We start from the raw sequence: 27,367 nt of genomic DNA, 5'->3' as shown, positions 1-27,367 counted from the left end.
ATTCTAATAAACACAAAATGAGGATTAATGGTTTAGCATAATTTCTAACATTTAATACTTGATTACTTATTTGAATTATTAATTTACGATTTTGAAATTTTAAATTTCGAGGACAAAATGTTTAAGTCATCTAAAAACAAGTAAGAAAGTATGATCGGTCAAGCCCGACCAAAAATACAAATTGCTGAAATCGGTCCATTATTTCACCTAGCCCCCATACAAATGTTCTCCCGAAATTTGACTTATGGTAATAAATGTTTAATTTAAATAGCTATCTACACAAATTTCGCTCCAAATAAGTTCTATATATATTTCACCTTATTTTATGATAATCGGTTCATAATTAGTCATAGCTCTCATATAAAAAATCACTGAAAATCACTTTAACGATCATAAATCTCTTAAAAATGTTGGTATACACATAAAGGCACTCTCACGAAAATCAATCACTAAAATAAATTACTGAAATGTTTAAAGAAAAATATGTTTGCTCATTTACTTCGTGTAAACTGCAAATAAAATGTTGTAAATGTTCAGCCGCTAAATGTTATACGATTTTGCTAAAATTTTCAGCATTTAATTATACCCTACACCACCAGACATAGACATAAATCACACGACCTAATTTTATGGTGATCGGTCCATAATTGGTCATAGCTCCCATATAAGGCCCACTTCCGAAAATCACTCACGAATATAAATTATTGATATTTTAAAAGAAAAATATTTTTACTCATTTACTTGGTGTAGGGTATTTCTTACTTGTTTTTAGATGACGCACAGTGGTATGAGAATAAAAAAAGATGGAAATAAATCTGTAACTTCTAAACCATTACACGGATTTGAATTAAATTTCACATGCGCAAAGAGGAAGTGGGACCAGGGCACATAGGTCTGGCGAACCACATTTTTTGGCCAAAACTCAAAACTCTTTTTCCTATATTTGTTGTTAGGATGTAGTAGCAAACACTTCAGATAAACTTTTTTTTTTTTTTTTTTAACGTTTTATTGATTTATTGAATCTGTCTATTTTGACCTTACAATAAGTATTTAAATCTTATAACTAAAATTAAAACTATTTGCTCTTCAGCAAGAGAGCCATTATGGTAAACTGTCACTCATCTTAGCTGGGTGGTAGATCTGCTCTACGGAGCCTGGATCGGGTTTGGGTCTGCACAAGTTGTCTTGCAAGGGAATTGGGATGGTTTCGCAGCTTCACAATATATTTCTCACGGACTTTCTCGAACTCTTCCTTTACCAATGTCACTTCTAAGTCTCTGTGGATGTTTTCATTTCTTATGTACCATGGTGCTCCCGTCATGGTCCTAAGAATTTTAGATTGGGCCCTCTGTATAAGATCAATACTGGTGTTGCTAGCCATTCCCCATAATTGAATTCCATATGTCCAAATTGGTTTTAAAACGGTCTTATACAGGATGACTTTATATTCAAGGCTTAATTTTGATTGGTCACTGATTAACCAATGAAAGCTAGAGGCTTTTAACTTCATGTGAAGTCTCTTGGTTTCTATGTGTCGGCGCCAAGTAAGCCGTCTATCTAGATGAATACCAAGGTAGGTGACATAATCAGACTGCGGTATATTAACGTTGTTGAGTGTGACAGGTGGGCAATTTCCTCTCCTTAGAGCGAACGTAACATGTTTACTTTTCAGCTCATTTACCTTTATTCGCCAGTTTTTCAACCATGACTCCACACGTACGAGGTAATTCTGTAGTTGACTAGATGCCATGAGTGGGTTTTCGTCTGAGCTAATAATGGCGGTATCATCAGCAAATGTTGAAATTGTTAGTTTATCGCACGTAGGGAGGTCGGAGGTGTAAATCAAATATAGCGTAGGTCCTAGTACACTTCCCTGTGGAACGCCAGCTCCAATCTTGCATTCTCTCGTCACATAATCATTGTACTTAACTCTGAAAAGTCTATTCGATAAATAAGACTCCAGCAATTTATGAGTACATAGTGGTAGTAAACATTTGATTTTATGTATTAGACCCTTATGCCATACCTTGTCAAAAGCCTGAGCAACGTCTAAAAAGATGGCAGAACAATATTTCTTTAATTCAAAAGATTTTCGAATCTCTCCAGTTAAACGATTGACCTGTTCAATGGTGCCATGATGTTCACGGAAACCAAATTGGTGTACTGGGATAATGTTTCCATCATTCAAAAAAGGTATTATCTTTTCCTGGAATATTTTTTCGAATAACTTCGACAAACAAGGGAGTAGGCTAATAGGCCTATAAGAAGATGGCAGGGTTAAATCTTTACCCGGTTTAGGTATCATTATTATTTGAGAAATTTTCCAATTTTTTGGATAAATTCCTAGTTTCAAGATCGCATTAAACAATATAGATAGCACAATTATTGCCACATTTGGTAGGTTCTTAATCATTGATGGCGTTATTAAATCATATCCCGGTGATTTTTTCAAGTCTAATTTATTTTTAATTACTCTATTAACATCCTCAGGACTAATATCGAATTGGGCTGCATTAGACATTGTTGAAGCTGGCAGTTCTTCTAGTTCAAACTCATTTGCCGTGGAGTTGGGCTGAAATACTTCACTTAAATGTTCAGCAAATACTGAGGCTTTTTCTATAGCACTTCGTGCCCAGGTTCCGTCAGCTTTTCTTAAAGCGCTTTGTGCCTCTACCGGTGGCTTAATGTTCCTCGTTGCCTTCCAAAGAGAGAAATTTGTGTATTTTGTACTCGTCAAACTTTTAATATATTTTTCGTTTATGCGATCCTCCTCTAAATGAAGGGCTCTTTTCAGTTTTCGTACTGCTGCGGACAGCCTCTGCTTTGCAGCAGGTGATCTATTATGTTGCCATTCTCTTCTGAGTCTTCTCTTTTCGAGAAGAAGTCTTTCAATATCCGAACTTGAAATAGGCGTATTAGTTTTTGGAGGGATCTGGCACCTAGAGTGTTCCAGAGCCGAAACAATCAGTGACGTGAAGTCATTAACGGTCCTTCAGATAAACAAAAAAAATATTTTGTTTTTACAAACTTCAATTAACCGTTATTCTATGAAGGGAGAAAGTTCAATGTTTTAAGTGCAGTGGTAAACTGAAACACGTGGTGTAATTTTTTGTTTTCTTTGAGTCACATATTACACGAAAATAAATAAACTTTTTAAGTCAGTTAGTTATGGATATTAATGACGATGGAAAGTAGTTAAATTTTTAATAGTGAAATATTCAATAAAAATTATGGTAATAAGAAATTACATAAAAAACTTTCATAACCTAAAAATCAGTGATTTTAACTTTTTATAAAAAAAAAATAGTATATAACTTATATAATTTCAACCGATTTCAACCAACTAAAAACGCACAAAATTACAGTGATATTTTGTGCTTACGAATCATCAATAACTTTCTGCTAGTTTTTGCTTATTTTGAAGAAATCAATTTTTGTTTCAGGATACTTTTACTTCAAAAATTGTGATTTACTCATAATTACATAATGTATATAACATACATAATTTCAACCGATTTCAACGAACCAAAAACGCACAAAATTACAGTGATATTTTGTGCTTAGGAATCATCCATAACTTTCTGCTAGTTTTTGCTTATTTTTAAGAAATCAATTTTTGTTTCAGGATACTTTTACTTCAAAAATTGTGATTTACTCAGAATTTGGCAGAGTGGAAGTAAAAAACAAAAAAAAAATTAAATTATTAAAAACTTAAAAAAAATTATGTTTTTTGTTATTAATTGTATCATTTGTATGAATTTATGTATATAAGTGAATATTTTAGTTTTGGCCAAAAAAAGTGGGTCGCCAGACCTATGTGCAGGGGTTCCCAAAGTAGGACACCTCGGGTATGTTAAATTTTTAAAATAATCCTATTTCTTCGTTTGTGTTCCGATTTAAAAAAAATTACACATACAGAATCTTCTCTTCGAGCACTACATAAAACCTAGCTATCAATTATCTCTTATAGCTTAGGAGATATTAGCGTTTGAAAATTTAATTTTCAACATTTTTACCCACCCTACATCAGTTTTTTGGTGACCGCAGTTCCAAATATTCTCCGATTTTATCCATTTTTCTTTTATAGGATTAACATCTATATATCAAATAAAGAAAGAAGTGTTTAAAAACCATGACTGAGTCCAAAGTTACATGCATTTGAATATAAAAAAATTAAAAAAGGCGATTTTTCGCAATTTTTTTTGGGAAAAAAGTACTTTTATTCTTATTAAGTTATCTAAAAATTTTCTAAGGGGATGTATAATGAATTTGTACTTTTTGAAAAGCTAACTTTACGCTAAATATTTTAAATGAACAAAACATTTATAATTTTTGATACGGACGGGATCAGGTCCATTCAAAAAATGCTTATTTTTTATGTAAAATTCAACTTTAGGGTAAAAATTCTCAAATCGCATACTCGATATCAAAATATAGTAACCTATTTTAGATGGCCCAATAAGTTCTTAATTATATTGTAAAGGGTTCCGATAACCCCGCCCAAATCGCCAAAAATCGAAAAAAATCCCATTTTTTTGATTTTTCAAGATTTTTTGGGGAATTGCGGGATACTGGATAATAAATTTCAAAATTTGTTTTTATTTCTCCATTTTAAATAGAAAAATCTACATAGCTGTGAAATTTCATTAAAAACTATTCGTAAATAAAAATTTTATTGCAATTTGAAAAATTTGTATCTATACAAAATTCAAAAAAAATCATTTTTTGTCATATTTTTCAAAAAAGTATTCCATGACTTTTTTAATTGTCAAAAGTTATATACATTTTTGAAAAGTAGATAAAATCCTCTATCCATTGATGTATAACATGTCTACCTTATGTTTTTTACGTGTCAAATAAATTAGGGAAAACTTAACAACTCGCTGAGAATTTTTTAAATATTTCTATTTAAACAGTTTTTTAAATTTAAAAAAAAAACTTAACAACTCGCTGAGAATTTTTTAAATATTTTTATTTAAACAGTTTTTTAAATTTAAAAAAAAAAAATTTTCTAAAAAGATTTTATTTAAAAAACAATTTTTTTTGATAAAAAAAAAAATCGGTTTAAAATTTTTTTTCCCGATTTTGACCCATTGTAGGTTCAATTTACTATAGCCTTATATACATCGTTGCAATGGACTTTGAAATATCTATCATTAGATATCCATATTGTCTATATTAATGACTTAGTTATCCAGATATATATCAAAAATAGTCCAAAAATCTATGTTTTCCCGATTTTTTCCTTATATATCAGCCATTTATGGGCCGATTTTGTCGATTTTAAATAGCAACCGAGCCGGAAGAATTCCCGATATATTGATGTATGAATCATGTATTTAAGTTATTTGGGGGCTACGGAAAGTTGATTTCAACATACAGACGGATAGACGGACAGACGGACATGGCTACATCGACTTCGCTTTCTATAACGATCCAGAATATATATACTTTTTAGGGTCGCAAATGGAAAATGTAGAAATTACAAATGGAATGACAAACTTGACACTCATGGCGAAGGGTATAAAAATACACCTGTTGTGTGATGGATGATAAAATTTTTGAACTGGCAGACTTTTCACAACTCAAGATTTGTATGTGGCTGATGGACGACGTAATATTCAAGAACAATACCGGACAAAAAGGTAACGGAAGCATCTATAAAATCTTTAAAGGGAGGATTTCCTGATAAAGTGGACAAATTTATAAATATCGAGATATATGCAGTATTTTAATTGTCGGACTGACATTTTGTTCTAAAATTGGTTTGAATGATTTTGCCAAATTTAAAAAGCAGACATTTCTGATTAACAGAGAATAATTATTCTAGATTCTCAAAAATTGACATTTAAGTTTCTTCGGTGATAAAAACGATTTTATAAAAAGTAAATTTTTCAAAACTTCTATGGACGGGATTACAATTTTGAATACTCTAATATATTTTTTTCAAATGAATTTGAATAATATTAATTAGTTTTAATTTACATAACTAGTTTTGTTGCACATTTTATGGTATTCAAAATGGAATCAGTTTCCTTAAAGGTTAGTTCAGTAATATGTCACATAGTGTATAAATGATGCCAATTTATCCCTCCGAGTTCAAGGACATATCATTTATAGTGTTGAGTCTACAAGCAATACCTATTCCCAAATAATCAATCACGGCACTAGTTCTGTGTCTGTTTTCAGTCCTTAAAATATTTCAGATCTGCAAATAGAAGCTATATGTATGGGGTTTTTCATAAAAATCTATTTTATTAAAAAATCTTTAAAATTAAAGGATATCAATTTAATAGTCCATAAGCTGCTCTTTTTATAATACCCTTTATAACGTTCATAAAATCGTTTATATTTTCTCCTTTAAATGCCAACACCACTTTCTTCTTAAAGTATCTTTTTGTCTTTAAATATAATCCTTATAAAATAAAGATCCTTTTTTGTTGAAGCATAAAAAAGAAACTCACACCCAAGTTATAATTAACAATGACGAGACTGTTGCGTTTTCCCTTAAAATTCATTATCATAAATTGTATTTTAGAACACTTAAATACTGAAACAGAAATTAAAAACTGAAAATACAAAAGAATACCGATTTGAAAGGAGCGGGCTCTCTCACACACAGCCTTACTTACTACTTAAATAATACGATCACCAAAAATATTATTAGTGTTTGGATTTAAATAGGTGTTTTTGAAAACATCTGCTTGAATATTTTGTTGTTGTTGGTCATAAAATATTAAAATAACAAAAAAAAAACTAACTGAAAAAACACTGTCTGATTGATCGTTAGACAGACTTGGCTTTTGTTGTTGTTGCTGTGTTTTATCTTCTTTAGCAGATTGTTTATTGTACAGCCAACCATTCATCCATCCATCCCTTTGCAACAACTAACAGCATTTCTATCTATGTGTACCAGTAGGAATGATGAAATTTTCAGCCACTGGCGTCTGTGGTTAAACAAAAAAATTCCTGTTTATTTTTATTTAGTAAAATAAACAATGAAAAACTGATTTCGTTTTTAGAAGTACTTGACAACTCAAAAGCAGTGCAGAGCATTACACATATTTGAATCATATTAGAAGAAATATGATCAGTCCATGATGGCTAAAATGTTTAGGTTCTACATACTTAGGTTATTTAAGCACCACTAAAGGCTGAATAAGTAAATTACCTTAAAACTGGAATTTAAATACGGCTGTGTTTAATCTTATATAGCCACCCTCTTAATATAAAAGGAGGGACGAAAGCATAGATTTCTATATGAGATAACCCGAAATATTTCGATAAAAAAGGAATTCTTGAACTTTTACTCTTTTACTTTGAATTCGATAATATTTCTTATACATGTTTTCCATTGCCATACGAAATTTAAAGTTCTTCAGAATTTCGAAATTCGCATTAGTTGGAAATTACCCCATTCTTATATCTAATTTAAAATGTTTGATCCGATGCCTTGTCGAAAATGTTTATTTTCTCCCATATACATATTAAATAATCATTAACTTCTAGTTTGTACAACATTTTTTTAACAGACAGTCCACCATTACACAGTGGGACGGAATAAAAATTTAAAAATTTTGCCATACCTTGGTCACTTTTTTTAAAATATAGGGCGTGATTTTGAATCGAACGGACTCGAATTTTCCAAAAAAAGGAAAATTTTAATTATGTAAAAACCTTCAGAAAAATGGTAATACCGGAAAAATAAATGAAGTGACCTGGACACAAACGAACTCTAATATACAGTGGTTGACAAAACAATGGAAACTTCTCCAAATATTCCATATGTAGCCCAAAATTAAATTTTTTTTTTTAGTATTTTACTTGTATATTTATATAAATTAACTGAAAAACAACAACAACAAAATTAAAAATATTCACTATTTCGCTACTGACAAAACAATGGAAACGTTTAAACTTCTGCAAGAAATAAGTGTAAAACGAAAATAATATTTAAAAGAACGATGTAAAAAGAATCCTGTTTACAGTTATTTTATTTTATTTTTAAATTCTGGTAATTTTTCACAATTTCTTTTTCTAAGTTTTTCGCATAATTGCTTTTTTTCAAAGTTAACGAAAATGGCTAAAGTTAAGATTTGTGAAGACTTAAAAAATAAAATAATTAACGATTTTAGAGCTGGTTTAAAACAAAAAAGTATCTGTGACAAATATTCAATTAATAAATCAGCAGTTTCAAAAATTATAAAGAAATTTCGTGAGACCTCGTAAGACTACTCCTAGACAAGATAATTTAATAGCGAGGGAGTTCAAGAAATTTTCAAAACTAACTCCACGAGAGGTTGTTAATAGCCTAAAATTTTAAATAAGTACCCGAACAGTTAGTCGCAGGGCAAATGAGGCTGGTCTTGGTTGCTATTGTCCTGTGAAAAAACCACTCATTTCTAAAAAGAACCGCTTTGCTCGTCTACAATTTGCCAGGGATAATTTAAACTGGTCGATACAGAAATGGAATACTGTCCTCTTTTCCGACGAATCCAAAACAATTTAAGAGGTAGTGTTGGGAGAACATTTGTAAGACGACCAAAAGGAAAAAGATTAGATCCAAAGTACACAAATAAGACTGTAAAGTTTGGCGATGGCAATATTATGGTATGGGGATGTTTTTCAGGGCCATGTTTACCATGACAGGTATAGGATACAGAACCATATTAAACGATGTTATGTATCCATACGCTGAGGAAAATATGACCCTAGTTTGGAGATTCCAACACGACAACGACACGAAACACACCTCTAGGGTTGTAACCAAGTGGTTACAATCCAACGAGGTACGTGTTTTGAAGTGGCCTGCCCAATCGCCAGATCTCAATCCCATAGAAAATCTATGGGAAATTGTAGATCGTAAAATAAGGACCCAAAATTACACCAGGAAAGTAGATTTATCGGAGGCGGTTATAAGGGAATGGCAAAATATTTCAAAGGAGATCATTGACTCTTTAATTGGTTCAATGCATCGTTGATGTGTAGCAGTTATAAAATATAAGGGATACCCAACAAAATATTAAGTTATTGCAAAGTTTAGACCATATTTGTTAGAATAATACCTAAGTTTCCATTGTTTTGTCAATGCCGTAATAAAGAAATCTTTTAATTTTGTTTTCTCATTTTAGAATTTAATTAATTATGTCCTTTGTTTTTTGTTAAATTAAGTTAATAAAAGTATACAAATAAAATACTAAAAAATTATTTCAGATTTTAGGCCACTAATGAAATATTTGGAAAAGTTTCCATTGTTTTGTCAACCACTGTATAAGTATGTCATTCTTTTTGTAATTTCTACATTTTTCATTTGCGACCCAACAAAGTATATATATTCTGGATCGTTATAGATAGCGAAGTCTATATAGCCATGTCCGTCTGTATGTTGAAATCAACTTTCTGTAACTAACATATATGATTCATATATCAATATATCGGAAATTCGGCTCGGTTACTATTTAAAATCGACAAAATCAGCCCACAAATGGCTGAGAAATAAGGAAAAAACCGGGACAACCTCGATTTTTGCCCTATTTTTGATCTATATCTGGATCACTGTTTAAAAAGCTACGATAACTAACAAATTTTTAACTGTTGCTACAACTACTGCTTCAAAAAAGTGTATGTAGCGGTAGCAGTAGCAGTAGCATTTGTCTTTTTTCGTTTTCTTGTTTTTTTTTAAAACTACTGCTACCTTCAAAATATAAAACTCTTAACAGAGCAGTAGTAATAAAACATTAATTGTAAATGGAGTACTAGCATAAAAATACAAATCATTGCTACTGCTCTATACGAGTTTTAATTTTTAAGGTAGCAGTAAAGTAGCAGTTGATGCAGCAGTTAAGGTAGCAATAAAAGTAGTCAAAAAAGAAAATATTCAGTCATAACACCAAAATTGACAGAATTAAACACTGTGTGTTGTTTTTGTTTTAAGAGAGTTTGAAAGAATTATTCGATTTTATTCGTCTCAGATGTTCGTGTTGCTAACAGAAAGATCGTGTTTTCTGTGTGTATAACAAAAAAACCGAACTTTTGTTTACAACACGACCAACTTACACAAATATACATTCACAACAACAACACATAATATACTTTTTTGGCTGAAGATTTTTATTTTTGACTTATTTTATTGCTACCTCAACTGCTACTTAGCTGCTACTTCAACTGCTACTTAACTGCTACTTCTTCTACTACCTCAACTGCTACTTCTATTACTACTAAATTTTAAAAGTAGCAGAATTAATAAAAAAACTAATGACTGCTACATCAAAACTTTTTCTTTTTTAAGGTAGCAATAGAAAATAAATTACTCTGCTACTTTTAAATTTTTCTTTTATTAGTACTACTACAACTACTGCTACCAAAATGTGAAGGTAGCAGTAGTAATTATTGACTCCGAGTTTTTATTAATTTTTTAACTAGACTACTTGTGTTTTTTCGTTGCTACTGCTACTTGTAGTCTAGTTTTTTAAACACTGATCTGGATTACAAAGTCAATAATATAGACAATATGGATATCTAATGATAGATATTTCAAACGATGTATATAAGGCTATAGTAAGTTGGATCTACAATGGGTTAAAATCGGGAAAAATATTTATTAACCCGAATTTTTTTGTCATCAAAAAATTTTTTTTAACAAATTCTTTTTCCAAATTTAAAAAAAAAATTAAAACATAATTTGAAAAAAAAAATTTCAAAATTTTAAAAAAGAAAAAATAATTTTGTTAGAAGATTTCAACCCAAATATTATAAAAATAACAAAAATTCAATTTGTAAGATTCGAAAATAGGGTAGATTTTAATAACTTAAACGCGAATACTCCTTGCCTACGTCCAAGTCAAATTTTATCTCGAACGGACGGACCAGCCGTTTAAATTTGATTCTGCCCCACTGTGCGTTACGAAAACCGCCAGGGATTTATAAGCGATAAGACATTTTCGAGAAAGGAGCTGAGGCGAATTATGATCTGATCCTCACAGCAATCGGCAAATTAAAGTAATTTTATGGAAGCGTCTTATATGGAAGCTATCGGCAATTATGGACACATCCTTTCAAAATTTTACTGGGATGTATTTCCCAGCAGTTAAAGTACCCTTATAGGCAGTAAATTGTCACTAATGATCACTTGGCTGACTCCAATTTACATATATATTTTGGATAATTTGACACGTATGTGCTCTTTGTACTGCAGAGAGAAGACAATTGGCTACGGACAATTGTCACTGAAGTGTGTCTAAAGGTAGGGTCACACATGTCAAATATTTGACGAAAAAGACGTAACCGCTAAATAAAATGTATTTTAATTATTTTATTTATTGTCAAAAACTCCTTTTACTTAAGGCAATTCAAAACATATATTTAGTTTTATTTTATTTAATGCTGATTGATCTTACAAAATACTTGTAAGAGCAAACACGTCAAACAAATTTGTGCTTAAAAAAGTGGTTACGCTTTTTTGAGTAAATATTTGCCATGTGTGACCGTACCTTAAGTAATCTAGAGTGTAGTTACTTTAAAGTTTAAACATTTATTTTGTACTGCGCTTTTTTGTGTTGATACAATTATCATACTTTGAGGTCAATTAGCACCCGTACATGTTAAAATAACTAGTTATGTAGCTGATCAAGTAACTAGTTAGGTAACTAGTAAGGTTACTATATATGTATGTAACCGATAGGTAAAATAACTAGTTTGGGACAGTCTCCTAGAACAGCTGGAATATTAAATATATGTTCCTATATTAAATGAATAATAAAAAAAGGAAGATTTCGCCTATTTAATTTATATTCAAAAACTCTTTCAACCAGCAGGATGTGGTACGAGTATAATTATTTCATAATTATTTTCAAAACTTTTTCCTTGTTACAAAAACATTTATTTACTGTTTAGAAAATGTGTGTGTGTATGAATGAGTTTGGAAGTCTATTAAATAATTTATGTGTTTAGAATCAAGGTGGTCTTCCTGGCTTATGAATGAAAAGAATATATATAATTACTTCAACACATTCCATCAAATTTTTATAGATTGGTTTTTCTTTAATATTTTCTTCATTGCCATTAAATTTTGTATTGTAAACATATTTTTTAATTTGTTGTATTGAAATATGTGTGCCATATGTTGCCGTTGTTGATGTGCAGCTCGTTTTTATTACTTGTATCTTGTAATTATTATTTTCATAACTTCATACATATTTCCCTTTTTTTTGTTCGTAAAGAATTTTTAATCTTGATTGAGTGTTTAAATTTGCTCAGGTATCGAATGGAACATATGGTTTTCATTTAATGGGGGCGAATTTTTATTATGATAAAAGTAATATTTTGTAAAATAATCAAAAATAAATATGCGAATTATTAAGAGAAAAAAGCAAAACAATATTAATCCATTTTATTTAATAGAAATGAATTTAATAGAAACATAAAGAATGTAAAGATATTACTTTAGCGATTGACCAAACACTTCTCCAGTTATCGATAAAATCGATGAAAATTTCTTCAATTACCGATAACATAGAAAATTTTATATAATAATTTCTGTAGTTATCGATAGAAAACAAATGAAATTAAAAAAATTTCGGGACATTTTTCACTTTTGCGGCTACCTAAGCGCTACCTAAACGGCGTTAAAAATCATTCCTAGGAAGTTCATATGTTCTAGGAAGTTGTTTACTGAGATCTTAAGTACATTTTTGTGGTTGATTATTTCCTTGAATTTTAAACGGTTTGCTACCTATGGACCTAAACATGGGAAAAAGTTAAAAAAATAAATTTTTTTAATTTTTTTTTGCGATTTTGATCTTGAAGATCAAGTTTTTTTGATTTGATATGTTCACAATTTTTGTTCTTTATGGCAAGAGCTACAACTTTGACTCAGAGAGTAAATCAAAATTCAGAACGGTTTGCAAGATATGAGCCTGAGAAAAATTATCCAAATTTTTGGGGGTCCATAAAAACGTGAATGACTTGGGGCAAAACTGGGAGTCAATGGTCTTTGTTTTGGACTTTTATCATGTAGTAATGTCCGTATATGGTTATATTTTTTCGTGTTGCACTGTGTAACATAGAAAATTGTCTCTAGTTGTCAATAACATAGAAAATTTATCGATAATATTTAACGATAACATGTAAATTTGTCTCTGAAAAGGTCTCTAGTTATCTATAACATAGAAAAGCGTTTTATTTTTTATTCCAATGCGATTTTCAAAAGATTTGTGCTGAAACCATTCTTGAAACGTGCATTATGCAGACAAATTCAATAGCATTAAAATTATTATCTTTATCAGTTATAATTTATGAAAGTACAACGTATAAAAGTTAAACATGCTTAAAGAAAATTTATTCATTTCATTTACTTCCTAAAAATGTTAATAAACATTTTGTGTGGTTGTGATTGTGATTGTGTTAATTACAAGAAAAATTAACTGTTTCCGGTGGCACTGATGGTGACAAAACAAAACAAAACACCGACTACAAAAGCAAACACAAATTAGAGTTGACAAAACTAAATAAAACCGTAATGGAAACAAACAGGTAGGTAGACGGGCAGACACACAGACGGACTGTTTAATGTTAAAAAGTTACTAGATAAATAACTTGATAAGAAGATTGAAGAACATGAAATCTGTAAAATTTAAATTTTTTAAAATTTAAATAGATAAAATCCAATTGAATTTGTTTTCTTGAAACAACTTCCGTTTAAGGATAGTTAAAAAAAATTTTAAGATTTTAGAAATAGTTTTAAGATATTTTGTAGCTTTGAAGAAAATTTGTCAATGTAGTTTAAGATAAATAAGCAATACACATTTTTAGCATATACATTAGGGATATAACTATTGAAATTTGTTGCAAATATGTAAATTGGCACGGCATAGTCGAATAGAGCATGAAAAAATATGAACCAAACGCAATAAAGTTTTTCAAAAAAAAAAAAATCAATTATTTTGAAATACAATTGGGGTATTCACACGGTCTACTATTTGGTCATATTGTCATAATGTCCTAATATATTATGATAGTTTTAACAAATTTTTGTTGTGTTTCAAACAAAAAAGTTCTAAACTAATAAAACTATTTAAATTATGTTTATTGTTTTGTCATAAAATAATATTTTTTTTTGTTTAAAACACAACAACAAATATTATAACATATTAGGACATTATGACAATATGACTAATAGCAGACCATGTGAATACCCCAAATATATTTTATTTTAATAATAACTGCGGACATACTTCAAAAGATAATTTTTAAATAAGGAAGTCTTAAACACAAAAATCGATTTTTGCTAATGTTGAAATCACTTTGCACATTGCGATTTTTGATGCTTCCAAGTACTTGTACTCCGCCTAACAGTCAAATGCAGAACATTTAGAGGTTGCACATATTTTTTTTTTAGATTTCGTGTTTTGGCTCAGAATAGCAATATTTTCCTAAAAATTAAAAACCTTAAATGTTAAAAAAAATCCAATTAAAACAAGTAAGAAAGTATGGTTGACCGCCCGACAATATAATACCCTACACTAAGTAAAAGAGCAAAAACATTTTTCTTTTAAAATTTCAATAATTTATATTTTTGAGTGATTTTCGGAAGTGGGCCTTATATGGGGGCTATGACCAATTATGAACCGATCACCATGAAATTAGGTCGTGTGATTTATGTCTATATTAAAGTTAACTATGTTGAATTTTGTGTGTTTACCAACATTTTTAAGCGATTTATGCACGTTAAAGTGATTTTCGGAAGCGGGTCTATATGGGAGCTATGACTAATTATGGACGGATCGTAACAAAATTTGGTGACATCAATTTTGTATATATAAAACTTATTTGGAGCGTAATTTGTGGAGATACATTTATAAATTAAATATTTATGACCGATAAAGTCCAATTTCGGAAGGACATTTGTATGGGGGCTAGGTGAAATAATGGAGCGATTTCAGCCAGTTTCAATAGGCTTGGTCCTTGGGCCGAAAAAATAATATGTACCAAATTTCATCGAAATATCTTCAAAATTGCGACCTGTACTCTGCGCACAAGGTTTACATGGACAGCCAGCCGACTAGACGGACGGACGGACATCGTTTAATCGACTCAGAAAGTGATTCTAAGTCAGCGAGCTGCAGTGAGCTCTCAAATGAGCTCTCTTGATTTTGTTTTCACATGTACGCAAGCACACACATTGTATAAAAACAGTCAGTCTCGCATGAGCATTGATAGAAGCAGGTTGTGTTACGCTTTTATGTTTGTTTATTTCATTATTTCAGCTATTTGTTTTTGCCAGAGAATATTTCTCAACTCATACAACTACAATATCTAAAAACTGTAGTGGTGTGAGTTTGCATTTCGCTGTTCTAAGTCGATCGGTATACTTTAAGGTGGGTGTTAGACTAATATTTTTGGGCGTTATAAACATCTGCACAACCGCATAATACCCACCCCACTATGGTGGTGTAGGGTATAAATAGTTTTTTAAATATACAAATTTCATGACATCGATAGCCGATTATAACTTGATACCAAAAATAAATAAAATTTCAAAAATTATTTTCGATTCCAATAAACTAAATGAGGATTACAAATTTTGACGGTGATACATAAAGAGTTAATCAGAAAAAACTTATACACACTATTTCAGCTGAAACATATCCTTGGTCCTTTTAAAAATATTTCAGATATTATCATTTCTAAATCATTAATTTTCAACTGTTATTTCGATCATAATGGACAGCAAAAAAAGTACGTGAAAAAATTATAAAAATTTTCATAAAAATCAATATCAATAATTTATTTTCGTGAGTGATTTTCGGAACTGGGCCTTTTAATGGGAGCTATGACTAATTATAATTAGTCACTATGCAACAAATGGAGACTTTTGAAAAAACACAAGATCATGACAGTATAGGTTCGACTCTACTACCAAAGGGTAGTAATGCTATTTAGAGTGTCTATTCACTCTAAATAGCATATAAAGATAACTTTATACCTTAACAAGTTTCGTTTTTACTATTTGTTGACGCTAAAACAAAGATTTTTTGTTAAAATAGTATGATCAAGTCCACACTTCTATGTTGTGCTGTATTATTTACTCGGCTGAGGTGTTCGGAATGGGGATCAGTGGGTGGACCCTCAATGTCACACATTTAAAAAAAAATCTCCAAAAATCCATTTATGATCCGAATGAGCTGAAATTTAAAATATATACAGTCCTTGCAAAGGTCTACAAAAAATATGCATTTATCTGTAGGTTATGTCTTTTAGTTCAAGAGATATTTAGGTTTAATTTTTTTTTTAAATTTTGCTCGATCTTTTTTTTCGTATTTTATATATGATGGGCCTACGAAAGGTCGAAATTTGTTTTTTATATATGACTTATATTTGCGATAAAATTTTAAAGAAAATAAAACAAACCTGATACCAATTATTTCGTCCCTATAAAAAGTTACACGCATCCAAAGTTGAAGCATCTTTTTATATATTTCAACTTTGTATGCGTGTGTTTTTTAAGTTTTTTCCCAAAAAAGTCCCCATATTTTTTCTTTTATAAAAAACTAATTTTCATCGTGGCTATATACATTTTTTTATGATCTGGAAAGAGAACTTAATGCAAAAACGTATAAAGTAAAATTTGACTAACCTAAGCGGACATTGTACCCCCCAGCCCTATCCAAACTTAGCCAATTTTGAAACAAAATTTTAGGTTTGATTTTTTACTCAAACCTAAAATTTTGTAAAACGTTTTTACTATCATACTGTTTTTGGAACACATTTTCCCCGTTTTAGGAATTAGTGATGCCATTGACTTAAGAATATTTAGATCTATAGTACTTCCAAATTTTATTGTGATGTCTGTAACTGCTCAAATTTTACATTAATTCAAAGTTTTTATTTTTCTTGATGGAAAATCACCATTTTAAAATATTGTTAGTTTTTAAGGTAAAATACGTCCGAAAAAACACGAAATTAATTAATTTCACTAAAATGTTAATCTTCAAGTCATAAGGTTTCAACCGATATCAAAAACTTATATAAAAAGCTTATATTTACTCTTCAGAAGCTCCACAAACCTTGCCAACTTTCAAAAATTTTAATGTTTTTTCATATCTTGCATCAAGCCGGTCTTGCGTGATCAGGATTGGATAAAGTGATGCGCCCGGATCATACCGATAATGATTTGCCCATTCTTCGTTATTCCAGCACAATAGAGAAAGAAGTATACACTCGAATATACATTTTTAACAAAAAATGTTTATTTTAGAGTCAAAAAATAGTATAAAACTAAAATTTTTAAGCTACAAAGTGATTTTTGACAGCTATTTAGAATGCCTAGATATGTTCGGATTGCATTGATATGTTCACAAGAGTTATTCAGATTTACCGCAGCTACAACTTTGCAAAATATTGTTATTGAAAAATTAGGCGTCCCTGGAAGTTATTCTAAAAAAAGTAAAAAAAATTGTTCTTCCTATATTTTTTCAACAAAAGTGCACGAAAAAGCTATTTTTGGAAAAAAAAATTTAACAAAATATATTTGGCGGACTCTTAGCTATATTATTGCCATATAAAGTTAAGCCGTATCACAAAGACTGAATTAACTGTAAACCAAAAACTGATGACACTTTTTTAGAGGCCCCACTTATTTTCAGAAACTTTGGGGGCCCATAAAAAAAATCGGTCACCAAAATGGACAAACTGAGTATAGGGTTTTACTAACCTTTGGTAGTAGAGTCGAACCTATATAGTCATGATCGTGTGTTTTTTCACTGTTGCACTGTGTTATAGACCGATCGCCATGCAATTTGGTTGTGTTATTTATGTCTATATGAAAGTTATTTGTGAGAGGCTCTGCGGGTTCTCAAACTCTGGCCAACTTTTTGTGTTTGTTCCGATTTCGAATATTCTTAATGCTTTTGTGTAGGTATAGGTCATCACTTATAGTTAGCGAGTTATACGCTTTTGCCATGTCCTGATCTGTTTTTCTGAATAAAATAGTGTACATAAACACAGCCTCAAAAGTGAGTAAACACCAGCGAATTTTTTGATATTTTTAGGATCATGAAAATCATTATTGTCCGACTTAACTCCTTTTTTTCACAACCGAATCTATTATTCAACTCAATATTTTGCGACTATTAGTTAAGCAATAAAATTTTTAATGGAATTTAAAAAAATTAAAATGGACAACTGATTTATGTACTATGATGTATTATAAATAGAAAATTGATTCACTTTTATCCACTGATATTATGTTTTTAACATTTGTTTAAAACTCAGTTAACTTTTCATATTTGTATGTAGTTATTTATTACAAACTTAATGTAAATAAATATGTACATATGTTTATAATGTATGTATGTATATCAACACATTTGAATTTGTTATACCCCTCTTTTTGTATAAAAAAACTAAAATTTATTAAAAATAATGGAATTTTGCTATAAAAAATAACATAAAAGAATAAAACTGTTTACTTTTACTTCCTCAAAATAACAAACAAAGTGTAACCCTCATCATTAAAATCTATGATTCTTTTCGTGTGAATTATGTAGAGATTTGTTTGTTTATTTTTCTTTTCATTTGAAAAGTGTCATTTACAAACATTTACACACAAACACACGCGCTCAATCTTAATAGAAAAAATCTGTAAAATATTCGTTAAACCAAGAAAATCTGTTAGGTTTTTTTTCTAGAAAATTATCATTTACTGTTAAATGAAAATTTATGGTTTTTATATTAAATTAAATGAAAATTGTCAGTTGACATCTCTGAATTTTCATGCAAGCCTTTCAATTAAGTTTTGTTTTGCTTGTAGGTCTTTTTAGGAGCTGATTTTCCACTCTTTACTTACGCCACTATGACATGAATTATGTTTGGAAATGTGTGACCAAATTTTTACTTGTTTTTTTTTTTAATACTGAAACTGAAAAGACAAAAATATATGAATTTATCATAATAGATTGAAAATTTATGCATTATTCACAACTAGAATTCATAGAATACATGTTTTGCTGTTGGCGATAAGAAAGTAATTGATATTTCAAGTTCATTTAACAGAAATTCAATTTTATGAAAAAAGGGGTGTAGAATTGAGGAAAATATTTTTTTTTTTGGTTTCATTGGAATGCACATACACTGTTTATGTAATAAATTTGTAAATTTATACGAGTGAATACTGAACAGACTGTGTGGTTTTAGCTCACACACGCGTACTCATATAAAATATTAAAAATAGTGACCCCATGTCTGTCTAAAACCGTTATTGTAACAATATAATTCTACAAAATACCGTAAAGTCACGTATCCATTTAGAATCGGTAGCATGGTTTTACTTACTTACAATACGTATTTATATATGTACTATTGTGTTTTTTTTTACATCCTACTGTGCTGTAATGGGGTACAAAATTGAGGGAGTACTTTATATAGTTATGTATGGAAATTGCTTAAAATATTCTTCAAGACTCCCAGAGATTCTATAGAAATTAAGTAGTTTTAAAGTATGAATTTAATTGTAGAAATTAAAGACAAACAAATCTTTAAAATTATATCATACCTCTTTTTACATCCTTCACCTTCATGAGAAGGGTCATGTCCGTCTGTATGTCTATTCAAATCAAATTTCCGAAGCCCCCAAATAATTTACATACACGATTCATACATCAATATCTCCGGAATTCTTACGAGAAAATCGGTCCACAAATGGCTGAGAAATAAGGAAAAAACAGGACAACCTCGATTTTTTACCTATATCTGGATTACTAAGTCATTAATATAGACAATATGGATATCGAATGATAGATATTTCAAAGACCTTTGCAACGACGTATATAAGACCATAGTATGTTGGACCTACAATGGGTCAAATCGAAAAAATATTTTTAACCCGAATTTTTTTTCGATAAATATTAAAAAAATATTGAAAAAAAAAATTTTAAATTTAAAAAAAAAAATTTTAAATTTAAAAAAAACAAGTAAGAGTGCTATATTCGGTTGTGCCGAATCTTATATACCCTTCACCAAATTATACTTCCAGTTGTTCTTTAGGCCCTAATTTTGTAAATCACGTCACCAAGTGATATTTATGAGGAAAGCAAAAACAAAATTTCAAAAATTTTAAAAATTTGTTTTTGTTTTATGTACAAATTCTGAACAGAACAAACGCACCAAAATTCAAACGTTGATTTGCCTTTCATAATTTTAAAATTTTGTATATAAAACAAAAACAAATTTTTAAAATTTTTGAAATTTAGTTTTTGCTTTCCACATAAATATCACTTTGGTGATGCGATTTACAAAATTAGAGCCTAAATTTTTTGGAAAAAATTTTTTTCGATTGTTATTTAAATTTTTTTTTAAATTTAAAATTTTTTTTTTTAAATTTAATTTTTTTTTTTGTTTTTTAAATTTTTTTTGTGAAAAAAAAAATTCGGGTTAAAATCCGATTTTGACCCATGTAGGTCCATCTTACTATGGTCTTATATACGTCGTTGCAAATGTCTTTGAAATATCTATCATTAGATATCCATATTGTCTATATTAATGTCTTAGTAATCCAGATATATGTAGGTCAAAAATCGAGGTTGTCTTGGTTTTTTCCTCATATCTCAGCCATTTGTGGACCGATTTTGCTGATTTTAAATAGCAAAATTCTCGAAAGCATGTCTGATAGAATTATTGAAGATTTGGATCTCGAAGATATCTGGGGTCTTCAGAAAATTGATTTCAACAGACAGGCGGACAGACAGACAGACAGACGGACATGGCTTAATAGACTCCGCTACCTATAAGGATCCAGAATATATATACTTTATAGGGTCGGAAATGAAAAATGTAGAAATTACAAACTGAATGACAAACTTATTATACCCTTCTCACGAAGGTGAAGGGTATAAAAATTGAAAAAAATCAATTCGAAAAGATTTTTTTTTCCAAAAAATGAAAAAATAACTTTGGAAAAAAGAAATAAATTTTATTTACCTAAAAATAGTTTAAATTTTTATTTTGAAATATAATTTGGTGAAGGGTATAAAGATTCGTCATAGCCGAATATGGCTCTCTTACTTGTTTACAAACGAGTTCTTCAATTATAGTATTCCCTGAGATAAATAATGTAAAGGGTATTTTATTAAGCGCTTCATATCTTTAAATTTAAATAAAAGTAAGAGTTTGTGAGATATCATCGACTTTTTTTATTCGTTTCAAAGTCCTAACGCTAACATTATACATTGAATATAACATCGTGCAAATGTCCGCTGCGATTTCGTTGGGTTTCGCGCTCCCGAAATGTTAAACTTTCCATAAATCAGACTGAATTTGACCGAAGGCATGGTTTAGCTGGTTTTGGGACTCAAGACAAAGTCTAACGGGGTCAATTCTAACGGGGTCACATCAACGTGAGATGACCATGCCCTCAAAAAGCTCGTGCAGAATGTCCAATGTGACATGAGCTGTGTGGCACGTAGCACAGAGGGATGGCTTCATACATTTTTTTGAAAAAATAATAAGGAGTGGTCGTAGAGAGCTGAAATTTGCACCGATAATTATATGGACCAAACTAAGAAAAAACTTAAATTTTATCAAAATCGACCACTGCCCATACAATCCAAATTGATTTTTTCGCATAAAATTGTTTATATCCAAGCAAAAGTCTAGAAATTTGGTACATACATTTATTTATACAAAAAAGGAAAGCATGCCGAGTTTCAATTAAATCGGTCACGCCCACCGCCCACGAAACCCATACATAGATATGAACTTTTTTGATATTTCGCTTATTATTCGGCAAAAAATGTTAAGTTTTCATCCTGTTCCGAAAACTTCCGATAATTATTTTTTCTTTTAATCGAAACAACACAATCCCACCTTTCATTTTATTAAAAAACCAGCTTGGGGGAAAGTGGGGCAACATTTTTTTTTCTCCATGGAAAATCAAAAATAAAATAATTTTTAGAGGCTTATAAATATGGCCATATCTTCTTAACGGTTTATAATATCCCCATAATTTTTTTTTATTTATTTATAGAGAAATGATATATTTTTCGAATATGTTAAAGTTAAATGGTATTATTAGGAAAATTATACATAAATAAACCACTGAATTGCGTGAAAATATAAGTAAATTTTTGGTTAACACCCTTGCATGGACTTTACTTAAATTTTAAAAAAAAAAAAAAATTTTTTTCTTAAAACTATCAGTGTACATTTCATCTTTAAACATTTCTCTACAAAACTGCATCATTTGATTTTTGAAATTACGTGTTTGAAAAATTGACTTTTTGACACCAAAATCCCTCTGTGCGTAGCGCCGTACTGTTGAAACCACATGTCGTTGGTGACCATATTATTCAATTCAGGCCAAAAGAAGTTGTTAATCATCGACATATTGCTCTCGTCATTGATGATAATGGCCTGGCCAAACAGCGACTTTTTCGGAATACATTAGATGCTCTTGGATCTCAAATTCGACAATTTTGTTTGTTGAAGATCAAATTTATGACCAAAAACATAATTTCCTCGAAATACGCCAATTTTAAATTTATCCATTTTTTACGGAAATCCTCCCATTAAAGATTTTGCTTCGGTTACCTTTTTGGATGATGTGGTCCACTTACGCTTAAAATCTAACATGTCCTGGGATAACATTCCTGTGTTCTTTAATTCATTTTAAAAATTAAAATTTTACCGCAATTTTTTCGCTCGTTCTTTTGCTTTTATTTACCGCATTTATTCACCGCATTACTATCTGGAGCTTTATACGACTTTAACTCAGCATAGCTTTAGCTCTGCTCATAAATAATTCAGAGCATTTAACTTTAAGAGCTGATTTTCTCATAGAAGCGTTCGGTGCTCTTCGAAAGAGTTCTTTAAAACAAGAGTGTTATATTTGGCTGTGTCGAATCTTATATTCCCATAACCAATGTAATACTCATACCGATTTTTGTACATTTTGTATGGATACTACTATTCTATAGAAATTTATGTATCATGGAGCCATATTCCGGGAAGATATTTGTATGAGCGCTAAAAGAAATCATGTACTGATTCTTAACATTTTCAACACAAATTGTTCTTCTATAATTGCATTTATCTGCAATATATTTAAAGAAAATTGCAAACAAATTTTAGGTTTTCTCATTTTTTGGTCTTACTTGACCGATTTTGCCCATTTTTAATACCAAACATTTCTAATAAATTATAAATCTTCTACATACAGACAGGCAGACAGACGAACGGATATAGAAAGATCGTCTTAGAATTTTATAAGGACCCAAGTATATACTTTTGTGGGTCGGTGATGAATATTTCGATGTGTTAAAAAAGGATATACCTCCATATTTTTGGTGATGGGTTCAGGGTTTTTTTCACTTCCATATATCTCAGCCGTTTGTGGCCGATTTTCTCAATTTTAAATGGAGGAATATACCCGATATACAGTTACAATAGAAAGATTGGTAAGTAATCGATCTTCATGCCTTATACAATTTTATTTTATCCTTCAAAAAGTGAGTATATAAATGAATTTTGTGAGTTTGAAGTTGCACACTTTATTTTAAGTTTTCAGTTTTGGGTAAAAGGAAAAAAGCTGTATTTTCAAAAAAAAAAATAGAAACGAAAATTGGAAAGTCCCATTTCACTCCGAGATAAATTTTTTATTTATTTTTTTAAAAAAAAAAACTTTTTTATGGTAATTATGACCCCCTGATTGCAAATATCTGGTCAAAAAAATTTTCCGATTTTTCGTTTTCCCAGAAAAGCCAGTTCGAACATATTACGTAGTATTCAAAAGGAAATACGAATTTCACAAACATTTATTTAATTTCCCTAAAAAAGAAAATTGTATTAATAATCTTAAATTTCTTTGAAATTTAAATCCTTAAATTATGGCATTCATTGAGAACATCAATTCGTTGTACTCTTACTCAAAAAAATTAAAACTTAATTCTCTTTCCCTTAACCCCTAAAGGGTATTATTTTTCAATAGATCTACATACATATGAACACTTCATTCATTATTTTTTTCCAATAACAAAATAATTGTAACCATCAGAAGCTAATAAACTTTGTTTGGGTTCAGTTTAATTTTTTTTTTGCCTGCAAATTAACCAGAAAACAAGGAGTTGAAAAAAAATATTGACAAAAAATAAAAAACATGACAAAAAGTGCGTCATTAAAATATCAAATTTCATAATCATATTCAAACATTTTTTTTCCATTCATACTTATTCATTAAAAAAAAAATAACCCATAAATAGTATGTATTTTAGCTGCAGACTATTTGTTCATTGTGCATTTATGTGTGTCCTCAGAACAATGTCGGGTTTTCTGTCAGTATGTTTGTCGTTCTGTTGAAGCTTCAACAGGATGCCAATATTCAATGAATAAACCTAAAAGGACAATGACATTTAAATTATCAAGTGTGTAGAATGTATGAAATAAAAGTGTTTTATTCGGTTGTAAAAAATTGTAGATACCCTAGAGTAGGTAATACATCATGGAATATTCATATGTATTTTATAAAAGAAGACAGCTTATTTATATTGTTACGTTTTAACCTTTTCAAAACGTTAGTTTATTTCCTTTAAATAAACCGGATACTTTTGATTGCAAATAAAAGCCGTTTAGTAGTTTGAAAATGGTAACAACTCTTTATTTATTCAAATATACAACAACAACAGAATTAAATAGTCACTCAATGTTTTTTTTATACACGTTTATAAATTCTCAGAAATACAAACACTTTATAATGTACACGAATTCACTTGAAAAATACAGCACACTTTAAGGCACTCAGTTGATGTTTATTCGAATAGCGTATCTGATAAACTCACTAACTGCTGCAACCTCTGCCACTATTTATAACACTACCATCTGCACTTTAGATTGCTCTTTAACTGTCAAAGCTCGAATATTCTAGATCTTACTAATACATACGCCATCTGTGGTGTACTTTCTACAGTGCTCTTTAACTGAATATTGGAATTCGAATATACGGTCGCAGCAAACAGCGTTGCCAACTTACGATCAATGGTCAACTGAAAGCTTTTATTCAATGTTAATAATGCCCACAGATATGTTAAAGTTTGGGCACTGCTATTTGGTAGCATTATGTATCTTTAAATCAGCCGTTAAAAACGTTATATTTGAATTCAAGTACAATTTCGTAGCAATATATTAGAGCTCTTGGAACTAGATCCACACTAACGGTTGTATTAGCTACTAAAAACTACTACTTTTTTAACAAATATTTAACACCTATAGTGGTTTTGGGGTCGCCTTTTCAAATTCAAATCAAAATCCTAGATGAAATTACTCTTTAAGAAAATTTATAAATTCAAACAATTGGAAGATTTTTGGTTGAAAATATAAGACATTACAGACTATAGTCTCTAATCCGTTTTGAACACTATTTACAGATTTAGCCACTTTTATATTTTAGTAAATGTTCTTACCAGATCACACCATTAGATACGGAATGGTAGACACTTTTAGATTTTAGACAATTTTCGTATAAATTGACTGATATTACTGCTGCAATATTCAATATAAGTGCTTGATAAATTGGTTATCTAGCCCAGATCCAGTGTTTTCATTCGTCTCAGTCTTCTATGACCCTCAAATGACAGCAACTCCCTGGCAAGAGGATTTGGGTGATCCATTAATTTTGACAGGTGGTTAAACTAGAGAGTTTGATCTCCTGGCGTATTATGGGGAGATTGAGATCCATATGGATGTTAGTATTGCGAATGTACCATGGGGCACCTATTATTGTCCTTAACAGAGCTGACAGCATTCTTTGCAATTTTTCAACGTTAGATGAGGTGGCTGTTCCCCATAGCTGACTGCCGTATAGCCATATCGATTTTATGGCTGTTTTGTACAAAAGTACTTTGTACTCCAAGTCTAGAGCAGACCGTGGGCCAATTAGCCAGTGCAACTGAACTGACTTTAATTTTATTTCTGTAATCTTTGCTTCAATGTGGTGAGTTCATGTTAAGCGGTGATTTGCTTTGGAATTTTGATATTGGTTATCTGTATGGGAGGACAGTTTTATCGCCTTAGAGTAAATGTAGCGCGAGTACATTTTGTTGAATTGACTTTTATTTTCCATTTGTCCAGCCATTTTTCCATTTCGTGGATGTGAGACTGGAGTTGTTTGGAAGCTATTGAGGGGTTTTCATGTATGCTTAAAAAAGCGTCCGTAAAAGTAGATGTGTGAGTCAGTGCGCAGTATATAAAATAAATAGGAACAACCCTAGAATACTTCCCTGGGGTACACCAGCGGACATTTTTCGACGTGAAGAGATCACATATTTTGATCTAATTTGAAAAGATCTTTCTAGTATGTAATTGTTAAGCAGTTTATGTACATTCGTAGGTATCTAAACTAATAAATTTGTGTATTAGACCATCGTGCCAGATGTCTATAAATAATGCAGAGCAATACTGCTTGCTCTCGAAGGTTTTCCGAATAAGAGTTGTTATCCGATGTAACTGTTTGGAACCAAATTGATAGTCAGGTATATTGCAATATTACTAGGATTTCAAGAAGCAACTTTTCAAAGAGTTTCAAGAGTATTGACAACAGGCTAATGGGACGGTATGATGGCAGTTGAGTAACATTTTTTTCCCGGTTTTGGTATCATAACTATTTCGGATATTTTCCATGAGGAAGGGAAATATCCTATACATAGTATCGAGTTAAAGATGAACAAAATAATTCTTAGTGCTGAATTGGGCAGGTGATTTACTGCCTTTAGATCTTTGAATGTCGTCTCTCTTGGGCGTGGCAAAGTCACATTATTTATAATGTTACTACTAATAGAAGAATTTGTATCATTTGGGGTAAATACATTCTCCGAGTGATTGGTAAGTGCCTCGATTTTCTCAGTTCTGCAGGAGTATGGGTGACTCATATACATATTTGCATATTTTTCTCTACTTTCCAGATAGTATAATTTGTTTTCATAGTAGGGTTTAAGTTTTTAAGATCGTTTCTCAGATTCGATTCCTTATTAGTCTTTAAGGCGAAGTGAAGTCTTCATTGGCACTGGTTAAGTTTAACCTCTACGCTCCGGGATCGCGATTGTTGCCATTGACGTCTGAGTATTCCATTTTCTTTAATAAGAAACTCAATGTCTCTAGCACACTTTGAAGGTCTGTAATCCCCCAAGGTGACTGGGGGTTATTTCTAAATATATCGACAGCGGATTGTACTTTATGTTCAACAAGAATAGCTTTCCAATTAGCTTGGAGCTTCTAATAACATTGAAATTGTAGGAGAGTGGTCTGATGAGAGGTCCAGTGAAGGAATCACTGAAATAAATTCTCTTTTTATATTTTTGATTACAGCAAAGTCAATTAGATCGGGAAT

The 27,367-nt window shown here is 30.5% G+C and overlaps 1 protein-coding gene across 3 annotated transcripts in view; it reads right to left on the bottom strand.

Moving 5' to 3' along the window:
• Positions 1-27,367, bottom strand: part of RpL29 (ribosomal protein L29) — a 242,714-nt gene that overhangs the window by 24,392 nt on the left and 190,955 nt on the right. Inside the window, exon 1 of one of the 3 annotated variants that reach the window (XM_065514054.1) lies at positions 15,270-15,279. The exons of the other annotated variants lie outside the window; for them this stretch is intronic. The gene's annotated coding sequence lies outside the window, so the exon portion shown is untranslated. Of the gene's footprint in view, positions 1-15,269; positions 15,280-27,367 lie in introns of those variants that run through there. 3 annotated transcript variants of the gene reach the window in all.

Source organism: Calliphora vicina, chromosome 5, assembly GCF_958450345.1.
Source record: "Calliphora vicina chromosome 5, idCalVici1.1, whole genome shotgun sequence".
In the NCBI taxonomy this organism is placed as follows: Eukaryota; Metazoa; Arthropoda; class Insecta; order Diptera; family Calliphoridae; genus Calliphora; species Calliphora vicina.
This window is presented reverse-complemented; position numbering and strand designations above follow the sequence as displayed.